This window comes from Triticum aestivum, chromosome 7B (assembly GCF_018294505.1).
Source record: "Triticum aestivum cultivar Chinese Spring chromosome 7B, IWGSC CS RefSeq v2.1, whole genome shotgun sequence".
Lineage (NCBI taxonomy): Eukaryota > Viridiplantae > Streptophyta > Magnoliopsida > Poales > Poaceae > Triticum > Triticum aestivum.
The window spans coordinates 348302907-348320447 of NC_057813.1; positions in this window are offsets into that span (position 1 = coordinate 348302907).

Sequence of the window (17541 nt, forward strand, 5' to 3'; positions counted from 1 at the left end):
TGGACTGTTGGTGTCGGACTTCCGGTCAGGGTCGGTCGTCCGGGCGCTGATGAGTGTCGGACGTCTGGTGTCGGGCGGTCGTCCGGGCGCTGTAGGTAGCCTCGGCTGGAGTCGATCTAGTTGGTGAAGTCTCCAGGCGTCGGATGTCCGAAGATCGTCGGTCATCCGGAGGTCGTCGGACGTCCGAGGGCTGTAGCTTCCTGGCAGCTCTTCCTCTTGTTCCTCGCGCTTGGTGTCCTTGCCGTCTTGTCGAGTGCTCCTAGCTGTTCCATGGCCTTCCTCCTGGTTCCTGGACATGCATAGCACATATGTTTGAGGTAGTAGCCATGTCTCACATGTGGAAAGTGATAATTCAGAGAGGAGCGAGTTCACCTTGTGTCCAATGGCGTATTTTCGAGGTCTCATCATATGTCCTCTTGGGGCTTGGAGAGTAGTCGGAGTGTAGATGGGGATGAACGTAGGATGCTCCACATCAGGAGGACGGTTTAATTACATCACAAATAAAGTTTCGTCGTGCATAACTCAAAGTTTCATCATAGAAAAAGTATGAACTAAACAGACACTTTCATATATCGTCAATCACTCCAACATGTCGTGCCATCCATCCAGGTCAGGGACATAACCCCCGAGCATAGTGAAAGGCTTTAGGTCAAGACACTGAGCCGATACGCGTGTTCGGACGTCTTCCCACGACATTTCCCCTTCTTCGTAGAACAACCCTGTTTTTTCGAGGACCTCCTTCATGATGATCTGAGGAAGTTCACGCTGGATGTGATAGAACTCAGCTCGAGGTCGATGATCCGGGATATCTCCTACTGAAAGTGCAACTATCCCTAGGTGGTTTTGGTAATTCCTAACAACATATAGCTCATTGAGCTAACATCATTCCAAGATAAATATTTCAGGAAAGCTCAATGAATGGCATGGCATGGATGAGGAAAGTGGATCCCTCAAAATACTAAGGATAAAAGGATTGGCTCAAGCTCAAAAGCTCAAGACTCTACATTTTATATTTCAGTGATCCAAGATCACATTGAGACTGTAGGAAAAGCCAATACTATCAAGGAGGGATGGGGTGTTGCTTAATGAGTTTCTTGCTTCAAGTGCTTAGTGATATGCTCCCAAAAACTCCAACTACTTTCTCATATCCACATATGACCTAAACCTAAAGTCAAACTCAGCCCCACCGATTCTTTCTATCCGGCGCCACCGAGTTCAATGTCATAGCCACTGCCACAAACCCTAGGCAAATCGGTCTCACCGATAGGGATCTCGGTCTCACCGAGATGGAATTGTAATCTCTCTGTTTCCCTTTGTAACGTTTCGGTCTAACCGAAGTGAGCGATCGGTCCCACCGAGATTGCTATGTAAACTCTCTGTTCCCCTTTCGTAACATTTCGGTCTCACCGAAAAGAGCGAATCGGTCCCGTCAAGTTTACCTGACCAACTCTCTGGTTAGCTTATTACCAAAATCGGTCTCACCGAGTTTGTGTAATCGGTCTCACCGAGATTACGTTATGCCCTAACCCTAACCACATCGGTCCTACCGAGTTGCATGTCGGTCCCACCGAAATCACTAACGGTCACTAGGTTTACTAAATCGGTCTGACCGAGTTTGTTAATTCGGTCCCACCGAGATTGGTAAATTGTGTGTAACGGTTAGATTTTGTGTGGAGGCTATATATACCCCTCCACCTCCTCTTCATTCGTGGAGAGAGCCATCAGAACAAACCTACACTTCCAACTTACCATTTCTGAGAGAGAACTACCTACTCATGTGTTGAGGCCAAGATATTCCATTCCTACCATATGAATCTTGATCTCTAGCCTTCCCCAAGTTGCTTTCCACTCAAATCTTCTTTCCACCAGATCCAAATCCTGTGAGAGAGAGTTGAGTGTTGGGGAGACTATCATTTGAAGCACAAGAGCAAGGAGTTCATCATCAACACACCATTTGTTACTTCTTGGAGAGTGGTGTCTCCTAGATTGGCTAGGTGTCACTTGGGAGCCTCCGACAAGATTGTGGAGTTGAACCAAGGAGTTTGTAAGGGCAAGGAGATCGCCTACTTCGTGAAGATCTACCGCTAGTGAGGCAAGTCCTTCGTGGGCGACGACCATGGTGGGATAGACAAGGTTGCTTCTTCGTGGACCCTTCGTGGGTGGAGCCCTCCGTGGACTCGCGCAACCGTTACCCTTCGTGGGTTGAAGTCTCCATCAACGTGGATGTACAATAGCACCACCTATCGGAACCACGGCTCAAAAATCACCGTGTCTCCAAATTGCGTTTGAAATCTCCAAACCCTTCCCTTTACATTCTTGCAAGTTGCATGCTTTACTTTCCGCTGCTCATATACTCTTTGCATGCTTGCTTGAATTGTGTGAAGATTGCTTGACTTGTGCTAAGATAGCTAAAATCTGTCAAAGACTAAAATTGGGAAAAGGTTAAGTTTTAAATTGGTCAAGTAGTCTAGTCACCCCCCCCCTCTAGACATACTTCAAGATCCTACAAGTGGTATCAGAGCTTTGGTCTCCATTTGCTTTGATTTCCATAGCTTTTGGTGGTCATAGCCTTGGTTTCACAACCTAGGAGAGTATGGCGTCTAGCGAGGGAAATTATCACCGTAGAGGTCCTTACTTTGATGGTACTAATTTTGCTAGTTGGAAGCATAAGATGAAAATGCATATTCTCGGACATAACCCCGCCGTTTGGGCTATTGTGTGTATTGGCTTGCAAGGTGAATTCTTTGATGGGAGGGAACCAAACCGTGAAGCTAGCGCGGATGAATTGAAGATGCTACAATACAACGCTAAAGCTTGTGATATCCTCTTCAACGGATTGTGCCTCGAAGAATTCAACAAAATCAGCCGTCTTGAGAATGCAAAGGAAATTTGGGATACTTTGATTGATATGCATGAAGGTACCGACTCCGTCAAGGAATCCAAATTGGATATGCTCCAAAGTCAACTTGACAAGTTCAAAATGAAGGATGGTGAAGGTGTCGCTGGAATGTACTCTAGGCTTGCTCTTATCACAAATGAGATTGCGGGCTTAGGAAGTGAAGAGATGATCGACAAATTCATCATCAAGAAGATCCTAAGAGCATTGGATGGAAAATATGATACCGTGTGCACATTGATCCAAATGATGCCCAATTACAAGAATCTCAAGCCAAAAGAGGTCATTGGAAGAATTGTTGCTCATGAGATGTCACTCAAGGATAGGGAGGAACTTCACAACAAGTCAAGTGGTGCTTACAAAGCCTCATATAAAGCCCCTACATTGTCAAATGAGAAACAAACCTTCAATGAAGAATTGAGCTTAATGATGAAGAACTTCAACAAATTCTACAAGAGTAGAAGCAAAGAGAGAAGCTCCAAATCAAGGTCCTACAATGACAAAAGATCTTCCAATCAAGAGCGCAATTGCTACAATTGTGGGAGACCTGGACACTATTCCAATGAGTGTACTACACCCTACAAAAGAAGAGAAGATTCTCCAAAGGGAAGAAGTAGAAGAGAAGAATCACCGCCAAGAGAGAGGAGGAGTAGAGATGATCGTTATGAAGAAGACCATCCTGGAGAAGCAAGGATTCGGAAAGGAAGGACAAATCATCAAAGAGCTACACAAAACGAAGACATCAAGCTCATGTTGGTGAATGGGTATCCGGTTCCGACTCTGAACATCACTCCGAGAGAAGCTATCACTCCGACTCCGAACATAGTCAAGATGAAGGTGTTGCCGGTCTAGCACTTGTGTCAACCAACTCCTACGACATATTTGATTCACCAAATGAAGGAATTGGAAGATGCTTCATGGCTAAAGGCCCTAAGGTAACACACCCCGAGTATGTTGATTTCAATAGTGATGAAGATGACTTGTTAGGTGATGATGATTTACTTATTGACAACTCTAGTGATGAATACTATGATGAAACGTCAATTAATCATGCTAATCAAGATAAAACGAATGACAATGATAAGGAGAAGATTGAGCTTCTAACTAAAGAACTAAACACTCTTAAGTTAGCTCATGAAACTATCTTAGGGGATCATCGAGAACTTTTGAGGACTCATGAGAAGTTACGCTTTGAAAAGCTCAATCTTGAGCAAGAGCATGAGTTCTTAAAAGCAATCAATGATGATCTTCGCAAGAAAAGTTCTTCTTACATTGCCAAGCGTTTACTCTTATCTACTTACATGCCTCAAGTCAAGTCTAGTAACAAAAACAAGAAGGATTCTTCCTCTAGTAGTAACAATAATCATGCTAAATCCAATATTGTTGCTTCTAGTAGTTCTCTTGATTCCACTAATGATTCTCTTAGCCAAGTTACACTTGAGCAAGAAAATAGCTTATTGAAGGGAATTATAGAGAAAGGTGTATACAAGAGCCTTGCCGGGAGTAAGCAATTCGAGGAAATTGTACGCAAGCAAGGAAGGCACCGGAAGAATCAAGGTGTTGGTTTTGAACGAAAGTTCAATGCCAATGGAGTTGAGTGGGAAGAAGATCAATACCCCAAGACGAAGTTTGTTCCTCAACAAGAGAAGTATGATCCTACTTCCTTCAAGGGGACACAAGCTCAAGATGATCTTCCACCACAAGACCACAAGCACAAAGGCAAGGACAAGCTTCAAGAGGAGATTGATGCATTTGAAGAAGCTCCTAAGGCCTTGGTCAAGTGGGTTCCCAAGACTACGTCAAGTTCTACTTCATCAAGCACGACTACAACTCCAAGGATTCCCATCAAGATGATGTGGATCCCGAAGAAGAAGAACTAGAGAGTTCTTGAGGGTGACTCCGCCAACGTTCTTCACTCATATCATTATGGCAAGGACAAGTGCAATCAACTTCCACATCTTGCACTAGTTCAAGGAGTCACAAACCCTCATGTTGGTAAGGCAAGGGACAAGGTAACCTAATGCTTTCATGGACATCATCTTGTGTGTGCATCACTCTATGTCTATGGATATACTTGTTTGTTCCTTGTGGGACTAACCCGTGTAGGTATTGAAAGTGCAACTCACTCCAAAGGATTGCTCCAAATGATCTTCATCAACATTGAGCATCCACATCTTCAACACCTACATGAAGTCATCATCGACAAAACCCAAGGTTAGTTCATCCCTCTAAGGGGGGATCTCACATCTAGGGGGAGCTTAACTCTAAGAATTGAGTCAAAGCAACTCTAATGATGTGAACACATCAATGCATTATGTAAAAGTGGTAACCCCACTTGAGCTTAAACGATGAGTATGACCTATGATCAAATGTTCTCATTTGACTCCTAAGTCAATATACTCATATATAGATGACCTAGTCATCGCCAATTGTTTGATAGATGCTAGAATTGGTTGTGCATGCTTTGCCACATATTTCATTTGCCATTTTATTGTGTGAGCATGTTGGTTGCATATTTAACTCATTCGAGGACATCCACTTGTTGCTTTGATTGATTGGCTTCTTTTTCTTTTGCCAAGTGGATGAACAAGAATGCCTAAGAACCTTCTCTAGCTATCTATGCTTTTCTTGTCTCAAACTCTATTCATGCTACATCACAAAATTTGATCAAGTCAGATTGGAACCACTCTGTGTGAGGAGCACTCGGAGTCCCCGATTCGTCATAGACTTAAACTTCCAAAACTTCTTTGTGCGTTTCGGTCTGACCGATTCTTCCATTTCGGTCATACCGAGATCACTAAGTCGATCTAGGTTTTCAATCTCGGTGCAACCGATTTGAACTTTTCGGTCTCACCGAGTTGCTGTAACTGTCAACAGTTATGCATCTCGGTGCCACCGAGTTGTTCCACTCAGTCACACCGACAGGGTCGGGCTATATATACTCACGGGCAAAAAATTTGGAAACTTCTCCAAACCCCTTCGCCCGCGCATAGCTCGCTCTGCCTCCAAGGTCTCCGGATCGTCGACTTCGTCGCCAGCCGCCTCCAGTCGCTGGTCTCCGCCGCCGTCAACGGAATTCATCCCCGCCGTTGCCGCCGTAGCGAGTTCATCGCCAAACTAGGGTATGGACTCGATCACAGTGCTATCCCCGTCCGATTCCTAGCACATTGTGTTCATCATGATTCTTGCCACGATTGAAACGCTTCTATCCAGTCAAAACAATCCTTAGATTAGATGTGAATTGAAAATTTAGGGTTAGGTTTCCGCCGAAACCATCTCGGACCCACCGAGTTGAAAAACTCGGTTCCACCGATTCGGCTAAGGCCATTGCACAAGTGATTCTCGGTCTGACCGAGAATTGCAAATCGGTGTGACCGAGTTTAGAACTCTGTGAAACCCTAGCAGTCTCAGTGCCACCGAACTGTGACTCGGTCTGACCGAGTTCACTAGTTTAGGTTCCAAAAGCTGCTTCGGTATCACCGAGTTTGCAAATCGGTTGATCCGAAATGCTTTCTGTGGAAAACTAAAACTAAGTTTTTGAATCATTCTTTTGCAAAAACCTCTGCATTTTGTGATGCTCATCCATTCTATCTCATCTACAACTATTCACAGGGTCAGCAGTCAGTGTTTGCAGCATGTCAGACCAAAGTGACAGCCAGAACAGGGAAGAGGAGCAGATTCACATGAGTGAGGGCACTAGTCCCTCTAGCACCTCAGATGAGGGCAGCAGGAGCACTCCAAGCAATTTGCCCAAAGCTGCCACCAGGGCCAGAAGGAAGAGAACCTCAGACTCTGAGGATGAAGACTATGTGGCAGTTGAAGATGAGGCTACTTCCAAGAAGACAGTGCTCAAGAAGGAATATGGCTCAGCTAAACCACCAAGCCAGGACTAAACAGGAAGGTCCCTGCCAAGAGGACACCTATGCTGAAAGTCAGAGCTTCAACTCAAGAACCTGAGAAATCTGATCCCAAAGAGCCTGCTGCAGAAGGGAAGAAGAGGAAGGAAAGGGTCAAAAGACCATGGCCAGAGTTGTTGGACAGCCTTCCATGATGGAAGAGGAAGAGGAAGAAGAAGCTGTTGCTCCAGCACCCAAGGCACAAAAGCTTATGGGTGATGCTATAAGGTCAGGGGCTGCAACATGAAAGCCCAAAGAAGCACCCAAAGCTGCCTCCAAGGCAAAATCTGCAGCTAAGAGGAATACCAGGAGTATACCAGCTGGTGAGAAGAACAAGGCCCCAGTGCCTAAAGTTGCTGAAGAAGAAGATGAAGGACAAGTTCTGAGGAAGCTGAAACCTAAGATTCCAGACCACAATGATGCTCATCCAGTGGCTGAGAACATGAAGCTGAGAAAGGATGCAGGGCTCAGGCAGTGGATATTGTCTGATCCTTATGCAATCAGGAGGAGGACTAGTGTTGACTACAGGTTCCACACTAAGGAACAACAGGATTTCTATGAGACTGTCCTGTTGGACAAGAAGCCCATAGTTTGTGACATGAGGTGGGTAGACTGGAAATACATGAAGGCAAATGAGGATCACTACCCAGGAGTGTTTGACAGCTTTAAGGCTTGTGGAGTTGATGAGTTTGTTGGACAGAAGTTCACAAACTGGAATGATGAGCTTGTAATGCAATTCTACTCCACAACTCACTTTTATCCTGATGGCAGAATAGTCTAGATGTCTGAAGGTACAAGGTACCAATCCACAATAGAAGAATGGGCAAGCCTGATCAATGCACCAGAGGAGAGTGAAGATGACTTGGATGTCTACTCCAAGAAGAAGAAGGATCACAACTCTATGTCACACATGTACAAGGAGATCCCAGACAAAGCTCTTGAGACTTTCAAGTTTGGGTCTGTCCATTTCCTTCTGTCAGGACTGCCAACGATCAACTGGATCCTAAGGCACACTCTCTTGCCCAAGTCAGGTGACCACAACATGATCAGAGGGCATGCAATAAACCTGCTACACATATTTAATGTGCCTCAGAAATTCAAGGTCATGAGCCTCATAGTTGAGACTATCAAGAGGACAGCAGCAGACCAGAAGAGAAGCTGTGGGTATGCCCCACAGATCCAGGAGCTGATCAACTCCAAGATGGGCACAGGCAAATACTTGTTGGATAAGGAACACTTTGCTATCTATCCAGACTTTGAGGACAATCAAGTAGTCATGAATGAGAATGAACCATCTTCAGTGCAAGCTCAAGAGAAGAAGGAGAAGGCAAAGAAGGAGAAGGCTGCGAAGATGCCAACTTTAGAGGAGGCATCTGAGTACTTTTTGAAGAGCAAGCAGGACCAGCTTGGTTACTTAATAGCATCAACTCTGAGGATTGAGAAGGGGTTGGCCACCCTAACTCGAAACCAGGAGAGCCTGGAAAGAATCATGGAACAAAAATTCTATGACCTAGATGTGAAAGTAACTGGGATCCAGTCAGTTGTGGAGCAGCTTCAGGATGGTATGCAGGAGAGGAAGGGCAGGACAACCACTGATGCATTTGCCAGAGTGCCTCGAGCTCAGAGATCAGTTGCAGAGCCAATGACAGACACCAGAGCCACTTCATCTGCACCAGCTACAGCTCCAGTGCAACCAGCTCCAGCACCAACTCCTCCAGCTCCATCCACATCAACTGAAGTCTTCATCCAAGGAGCCATCTCTACACCACCACCTAAAGACCAAGCCTGAGAGACGAAATAGTACTATGCATTTTCTATGAACTTTTTGGTAACTTGTTGCCAAAGGGGGAGAAAAATGTATAGATCATAGGCTTCGAGAGAGAGAGTTTGCTTTTGTTCTCTCTTGTCTTCGTGGTTGAACTTTATTTGCTTTTGCTTGCTTGAGATACTACGTTATTGTCTGTGTGATACAATGATGATCATGTGTTTGATCATATGCTACCTTGATGCTTGTTAGATGACAATATCTCATTTATCTTTATTTGATCATTCACTTTGCTTGGTGATGAGTGCATGTATTCAATCTTTATTATTTTGAGCGCTCCACCAAGATGTATGTGACATGGAAGAGTAACCCATGAGCCTAACTCCTTGTGCATTTGCAGTCCAAAGCAAATCTTAAACTATGCACAAATTTAGGGGGAGCTCTTGCTTATCACATACTTCTCAAAGCGACGATGTTTTTCAATCTTATTATCATTTGTCGAAGCTTTGATCTATATGTTGTCATCAATTACCAAAAAGGGGGAGATTGAAAGTGCAACTATCCCTAGGTGGTTTTGGTAATTCCTAACAACATATAGCTCATTGAGCTAATACTATTCCAAGACAAATATTTCAGGAAAAGCTCAATGAATGGCATGGCATGGATGAGGAAAGTGGATCCCTCAAAATACTAAGGATAAAAGGATTGGCTCAAGCTCAAAAGCTCAAGACTCTACATTTTACATTTTAGTGATCCAAGATCACATTGAGTCTATAGGAAAAGCCAATACTATCAAGGAGGGATGAGGTGTTGCTTAATGAGTTTCTTGCTTCAAGTGCTTAGTGATATGCTCCAAAAACCCTCAACTACTTTCTCATATCCACATATGACCTAAACCTAAAGTCAAACTCGGCCCCACCGATTCTTTCTATCCGGCGCCACCGAGTTCAGATGTCATAGCCACTGCCACAAACCCTAGGCAAATCGGTCTCACCGATAGGGATCTCGGTCTCACCGAGATGGGATTGTAATCTCTCTGTTTCCCTTCGTAACGTTTCGGTCTAACCGAAGTGAGCGATCGGTCCCACCGAGATTGCAATGTAAACTCTCTGTTTCCCTTTCGTAACATTTCGGTCTCACCGAAAAGAGCGAATCGGTCCCACCGAGTTTACCTGACCAACTCTCTGGTTAGCTTATTACCAAAATCGGTCTCACCGAGTTTGTGTAATCGGTCTCACCGAGATTACGTTATGCCCTAACCCTAACCATATCGGTCCTACCGAGTTGCATGTCGGTCCCACCGAAATCACTAACGGTCACTAGGTTTACTAAATCGGTCTGACCGAGTTTGTTGATTCGGTCCCACCGAGATTGGTAAATTGTGTGTAACGGTTAGATTTTGTGTGGAGGCTATATATACCCCTCCACCTCCTCTTCATTCGTGGAGAGAGCCATCAGAACAAACCTACACTTCCAACTTACCATTTCTGAGAGAGAACTACCTACTCATGTGTTGAGGCCAAGATATTCCATTCCTACCATATGAATCTTGATCTCTAGCCTTCCCCAAGTTGCTTTCCACTCAAATCTTCTTTTCACCAGATCCAAATCCTGTGAGAGAGAGTTGAGTGTTGGGGAGACTATCATTTGAAGCATAAGAGCAAGGAGTTCATCATCAACACACCATTTGTTACTTCTTGGGGAGTGGTGTCTCCTAGATTGGCTAGGTGTCACTTGGGAGCCTCCGAAAAGATTGTGGAGTTGAACCAAGGAGTTTGTAAGGGCAAGGAGATCGCCTACTTCGTGAAGATCTACCGCTAGTGAGGCAAGTCCTTCGTGGGCGATGACCATGGTGTGATAGACAAGGTTACTTCTTCGTGGACCCTTCGTGGGTGGAGCCCTCCGTGGACTCGCGCAACCGTTACCCTTCGTGGGTTGAAATCTCCATCAACGTGGATGTACGATAGCACCACCTATCGGAACCACGGCTCAAAAATCACTGTGTCTCCAAATTGCGTTTGAAATCTCCAAACCATTCCCTTTACATTCTTGCAAGTTGCATGCTTTACTTTCCGCTACTCATATACTCTTTTCATGCTTGCTTGAATTGTGTGAAGATTTCTTGACTTGTGCTAAGATAGCTAAAATCTGCCAAAGACTAAAATTGGGAAAAGGTTAAGTTTTTAATTGGTCAAGTAGTCTAATCCCCCCCTCTAGACATACTTCAAGATCCTACACCTACATTCTTTGCCCATTGCAGAATATGGGCATCACCGGATCTAGGTGACATGCGAAGGTTCTGCTGATCCCGTTTGTATTCCAGCATGTGGTGGAGGACATAGAATTCATCACTAAGAGTACCACTTGGTTGTTGGATGCAGCAGAAGTCGGTCTTATTGCCAAAGGCTGGCGCGTTGTTCCTTGTCTTTCGAACAGCCCGTAGGTAAAGATAGCACTGTTGAGAACAGACTTGATGTGGGTGTAACCATTTTTCTTCATGTTCTTCGACGAGTCCTAGTAAGCAGTTTGGGAGAATCGGGGGTAAAGGATGATGAGGACGACGCGCCTGTCGCTGCGCATAATAAGTACACCTCAAATTAGCCTCCACGCGTGCAAATGAAATGATTGAAATCAAAGGAAGGATATCCGCGTGGATGACTTACATGGGATGATAAGGCACGAGAATCATCTCCTTGTCCTTATTGCCGACCATGAAATTGGCGATGTAGTTACTCGCGTATTCACGTTGCTTTGGGCAGACTGCCAAGAAGCCATCGTGCATGAAGTACGGCTCAACGACACAGATATAAGGTATCTGCTCAGTCCTGATGATGTAGTTCATGTAAAAGGCAAAAGGCGGACAAACATAAAATCCAGCTTTTTCAAGTGAAACATGTCGAAGATGTAATCGAATCGAAGGATGAATTTCTCCGCGGGGAATGTGTTGACATACAACCTTTGCTGCGGCATGTTAACCACGTAGAGCGGGTATCCTAGATTTTTCAAGGCGATCAAGCTTTTCTCTCTCCGCAGCACATCGTCATGAAGTCTCCTTAGATCACCGTATATGGCCTCTACCTCTGCCTTAGGTAGGATCGGATCACCGGGGATATGCCATTTTGCCGCACCGGGGATAGGTGTACGGTTTTGAACCCGAGGCCGCGGAGGCGGCTGGATCATAGAAGCAACTTTCTTGCCTTTCCTCGATCTCTTCCTATGCTTCTTTGCTACTGGAAGTGAGCCTATAATACGTTCATCCTCTGGCAATTCACGCACCAACTCATCATGCGCAAACCCTGAGTACTTGATGTCTGCTAGAACTATGTCGGTATTTCCCCAAAGAGGAAGGGATGATGCGGCACATCAACGGTAGGTATTTCCCTCAGTGATGAGACCAAGGTTATCGAACCAGCAGGAGAATCACACAACACAACGTAAACAACCCCTGCACACAAATAACAAATACTCGCAACTCGACGTGTTAAAGGGGTTGTCAATCCCTTTTGGGCAACAACGCCAGAAATTGGCACGGAGACGGGGTAAAGTTGTAATAGATTGGATAAATGGATAGCAAGTAAAATAAAGTGCGGCAAGGTATTTTTTGTATTTTTCATTTAATAGAACAAAAAATAAAAGCAAAGGAAAATAGACCGCAAAGGCAAATATATTAAAGAAGAGACCCGGGGCCCGTAGGTTTCACTAGTGGCTTCTCTCGAGAAAAATAGCAAATGATGGGAAAAAATTACTGTTGGGCAATTGATAGAACTTCAAATAATCATGACGATATCCAAGTAATGATCATTATATAGGCATCATGTCCAAGATTAGTAGACCGACTCCTGCCTGCATCTACTACTATTTGTAGACCGACTCATGGAAAACAGAGTAATGCAATAAGAACGATGACGTGATGTAGACAAGATCTATTTATGTAGAAATAGACCCCATCTTGCTATCCTTAACAGCAACAATACATACGTGTCATTTCCCAATCTGTCACTGGGATCAAGCACTGTAAGATCGAACCCATCACGAAGCACCTCTTCCCATTCCAAGATAAATAGATCAAGTTGGCCAAACAAAACCCAAATATCGGAGAAGAAATACAAGGCTATAACCAATCATGCATATAAGAGATCAAAGAAGACTCAAATAACTTTAATGGATAAAAACTCACAGTTCATCGGATCCCAACAAACACACCGCAAAAAGACTTACATCATATGGATCTCCAAGAGACCCTTTTATTGAGAATCAAGAGAGAGAGAGATGAAGCCATCTAGCTACTAACTACGATCCTATAGGTCTACAAAGAAATACTCACGCATCATCGGAGAGGCACCAATAGACATGATGAAACCCTCCGTGATGGTGTCTAGATTGGGTCTGGTGTTTCTAGAACTTGCGGTGGCTGGAATTGATTTTCGTCGACTCCCCTAGGGTTTCTGGAATATTGGGGTATTTATAGAGCAAAGAGGCGGTGCGGGAGGCCACCGAGGGCCTGGCCCTGGTGGGTTGTGCCCACCTCGGAGCACCCCTCAGGCACTTTCTTGGCCCGTACGGTGTCTTCTGCTCCAGAAAAAATGCACAAAAAGTTTCGCTGCGTTTGGACTCCGTTTGGTATTGATTTCCTGCGAAGTAAAAAAACAAGCAGAAAAGAGCAACTGGCACTGGGCACTATGTCAATAGGTTAGTACCAAAAAATGAGATAAAATGATTGTAAAACATCCAAGAATGATAATATAACAGCATGGAAGAATAAAAAATATAGATACGTTGTAGATGTATCAGCATCCTCAAGCTTAATTCCTGCTTGTTGATACGTCTCCAACGTATCTATAATTTTTGATGTATTCATGCCATGTTTAAAATATTTTTTACATGATTTTGGTATGATTTGATTAGAACTAACCCGGACTGACGCTGTTTTCAGCAGAACTACCGTGGTGTTGTTTTTGTGCAGAAATAAAAGTTCTCGGAATGCGCTGAAAATCAACGGAGATTTTTTTTGGAAAATATAAAAAATACTAGAACGAAGAGTTACTGGATGGGAGGCCCGTGGGCCCCATGAGGGTGGAGCCCCCCCTAAGGCGCGCCTCTGTGCCTCATGGACTCTCTGTGGGTCCCCCTGACTTGTTCTCGATGCCAATCTCTCTTATAAATACAGAAACCTCCAGAAAATAACCTAGATTGGGAGTTCCGCCGTCGCAAGCCTCTGTAGCCACCAAAAACCAATCGGGGCCCTGTTCCGGCACCTTGCCAGAGGGGGGATCCATCACCAGTGGCCATCTTCATCATCCCGGCGCTCTCCATGACAAGGAGGGAGTAGTTCACCCTCGAGGCTGAGGGTATGTACCAGTAGCTATGTGTTTGATCTCCCTCTCTCTCTCTCTCTTGTGTTCTTGATTTGGCACGATCTTGAAGTACCGTGAGCTTTGCTATTATAGTTGGATCTTATGATGTTTCTCCCCCCTACTCTCTTGTAATGGATTGAGTTTTCCTTTTGAAGTTATCTTATCGGATTGAGTCTTTAGGGATTTGAGAACACTTGATGTATGTCTTGCGTGGGATACAGATAACCCACAAGTATAGGGGATCGCAACAGTTTTCGAGGGTAAGTATTTAAGCCAAATTTATAGATTCGACACAAGGGGAGCCAAAGAATATTTGAAGGTATTAGCAGCTGAGTTATCAATTCAACCACACCTGGAGATTAATTATCTGCAGAAAAGTGATTAGTAGCACAATAGTATGATAGTTTTGATGATAGCAGCAGTAGTAACAGTAATAGTAATAGTGATAGCAGTGGTATTGTAGCAGTAACGATAGTAGTAGCAACAGTAGTAACTTAGCAAGAACAATATAAGATAAATTCGTAGGCATTGGATCGGTGACTTGTTGGATGATATTCATCATGAGGCAGTTATAACCTAGGGCGATACAACACTAGCTCCAGTTCATCGATATAATGTAGGCATGTATTCCATAAATAGTCATACGTGCTTTATTAAAAGAACTTGCATGACATATTTTGTCCTACCCTCCCATGGCAGTGGGGTCCATATTGGAAACTAAGGGATATTAAGGCCTCCTTTTAATAGAGAACCGGAACAAAGCATTAACACATAGTGAATATATGAACTCCTCAAACTACGGTCATCACCGAGAGTGGGCCCGGTTGTTGTCACTCCGGGGTTGTCGGATCATAACCGTAGTAGGTGACTATAACTTGCAAGATCAGATCTAAAACATGGATATAATGATGAATTCATAAACGGTTCAGATCTGAGTTCATGGCACCCGGGCCCAAAGTGACAAGCACTAAGCATAGCAAAGTCATAGCAACATTAATCTAAGAACATAGTGGATACTAGAGATTAGGCCCTAATGAAACTAACTCGATTACATGATGAATCTCATCCAAGTCCTCACCAACCAGCGAGCCTACGAAGGAATTACTCACTCCCGATGGGGAGCATCATGGAATTGGCGATGGAGATGGGTTGGTGATGACTGATATGTCCATTTTGCATCTCACTTTTATATCAATATTTATTGCATTATGGGCTGTTATTACACATTATATCTTAATACTTATGGCTATTCTCTCTTATTTTACAAGGTTTACCATGAAGAGGGGGAATGCCGGCAGCTAGAATTCTGGCTGGAAACGGAGCAAACATTGGAAACCTATTCTGCACTACTCCAAAAATCCTGAAACTCCATGAAACCTGTTTTTGGAATTAATAAGAATTATTCAGCGGAAGAAATACATCAGGGGGCCCACACCCCGGCCAGGAGGGTGGGGGGCGCGCCCACCCCTACTGGGCGCGCCCCTGTCTCCTAGGCCCCCTGGTGGCCCCCCGGTGTCCATCTTCTACTATATGAGGGCTTTTACCCTGGAAAAAATTGCAGGCAAGCTTACGGGACGAAACTCCGCCGCCACGAGGCGGAACCTTGGTGGAACCAAACTAGGGCTCCGGCGGAGCTGTTTTGCCGAGGACACTTCCCTCCGGGAGGGGGAAATCATCACCATCGTCATCACCAACGATCCTCTCATCGGGAGGGGTCAATCTCCATCAACATCTTCACCAGCACCATCTCCTCTCAAAACCCTAGTTCATCTCTTGTATCCAATCATGTATCAAAACCACAAATTGGTACCTGTGGGTTGCTAGTAGTGTTGATTACTCGTTGTAGTTGATGCTAATTGGTTTACTTGGTGGAAGATCATATGTTCAGATCCTTAATGCATATTATTACTCCTCTGATTATGAACATGAATATGCTTTGTGAGTAGTTACGTTTGTTCCTGAGGACATGGGTGAAGTCTTGCTAGTAGTAGTCATGTGAATTTGGTATTCGTTCGATATTTTGATGAAATGTATGTGGTCTTTTCCTCTAGTGGTGTTATGTGAACGTAGACTACATGACACTTCACCATTATTTGGGTCTAGAGGAAGGCATTGGGAAGTAATAAGTAGATGATGGGTTGCTAGAGTGACAGAAGCTTAAACCCTAGTTTATGCTTTGCTTTGTTAGGGGCTGATTTGGATCCATATGTTTAATGCTATGGTTAGGTTTACCTTAATACTTCTTTTGTAGTTGCGGACGCTTGCAATAGGGGTTAATCATAAGTGGAATGCTTGTCCAAGAAAGGGCAGTACCCAAGCACCGGTCCACCCACATATCAAATTATCAAAGTACCGAAGGGGATGGCCCTTGCTCGACCTTCTTGTCACCGTCTTGGTGTTGGAGGCCCATATGATGTGGCACCTCGTAGCTCGTCTCCATGACCGAAGGGAAATTCCCATGCTCGGCCATCTTCCTTGGGGGGCTTCCGAAGATGGAAGTGTCGCCCTCGCTTGTAGGTGGTTGCCTTGGAGTTGATGAAGTTGTAGTAGGCGTACTCGTGGGAAGTAGGCGAAGATGCCGTACGTCGAAAGGTGAAGATGCCTTGAGAACACTTGGCGAAGATGCCGAAGTGGTTGGTGTAGCCGTAACTCCGTCTTGGTGGTGCTCGTCTCATGGTCTTCTCTTTTGCTCATGAAGCTTCGACTTGGCATGAAGTAGGGCTTGTTGGGACTTGTACGTTTGCGCTTGTGGAGCATCTTCACGATGATGGTGTCGTTGTCGTGCTTGAGCTCGTAGTAGATGTCGTTTGTTGTCATCATGCACATGATGCTTGGAGGTGACTTGCCCTTCATGACGATGTGGATCATGGATGTGATGGTGGTCGCCATGTAGATGTGGACGTGGACGAATTGCACTTGCATCATTTTCACACTCCAAAGACTTGTGGCTTGAATGTCGCTGCCTTGAAGATGACAAAGGGGAAGGAGACTTGATCAAGGTTCGAATCTCCTCCATCCTTGCATCTTTCTCCTCTTTTTGTGCGGAAAGATTCTTGTCGATGTAGTCCCTTTTCCTTGCTTCGGAGTGACAAATTTCTATGGAGATGTTCTCGATGCGCTCCCGCAATCTTGATTGTGCGTCTTGTATTTGTTGTTGTAGATCGAAGATGGACGCTTTCGTGATGTAGTTGTTCGCGCCGTCGTTGTTGTCAAAGACCGGAGATGAAATGCCTTGCCTATCCATCACAAGACTCGAGAAATTACGAGTGGAAGAAAGGAGAGAACGATACCAAATGTACCTTGACCGATGTTGAAAATGGATCAATGATCACTCAAATGTGTAACAAGGAAATAGCACAACTGGTACCAATTCTTGTCGGTTCTCACACCTACACAAGTAAGGCTTATGGTGGAGCTCGGTGAGGATAGTGGCATAAAATATTTGATGCAAAATGTTAGCAAGAGTCAATAATGTTGAAAGAGATTCACAAATTCGCAAGTGAAACAGATGGACCAATAACAATGAATGGCACACGGAAACACACACATGGATAGATAAATGGGGTTGTGCAACCAAGGAATGAGCACAAAATGTGGAATCCACGAAAAACGCTGGTGTTGCACAAATCA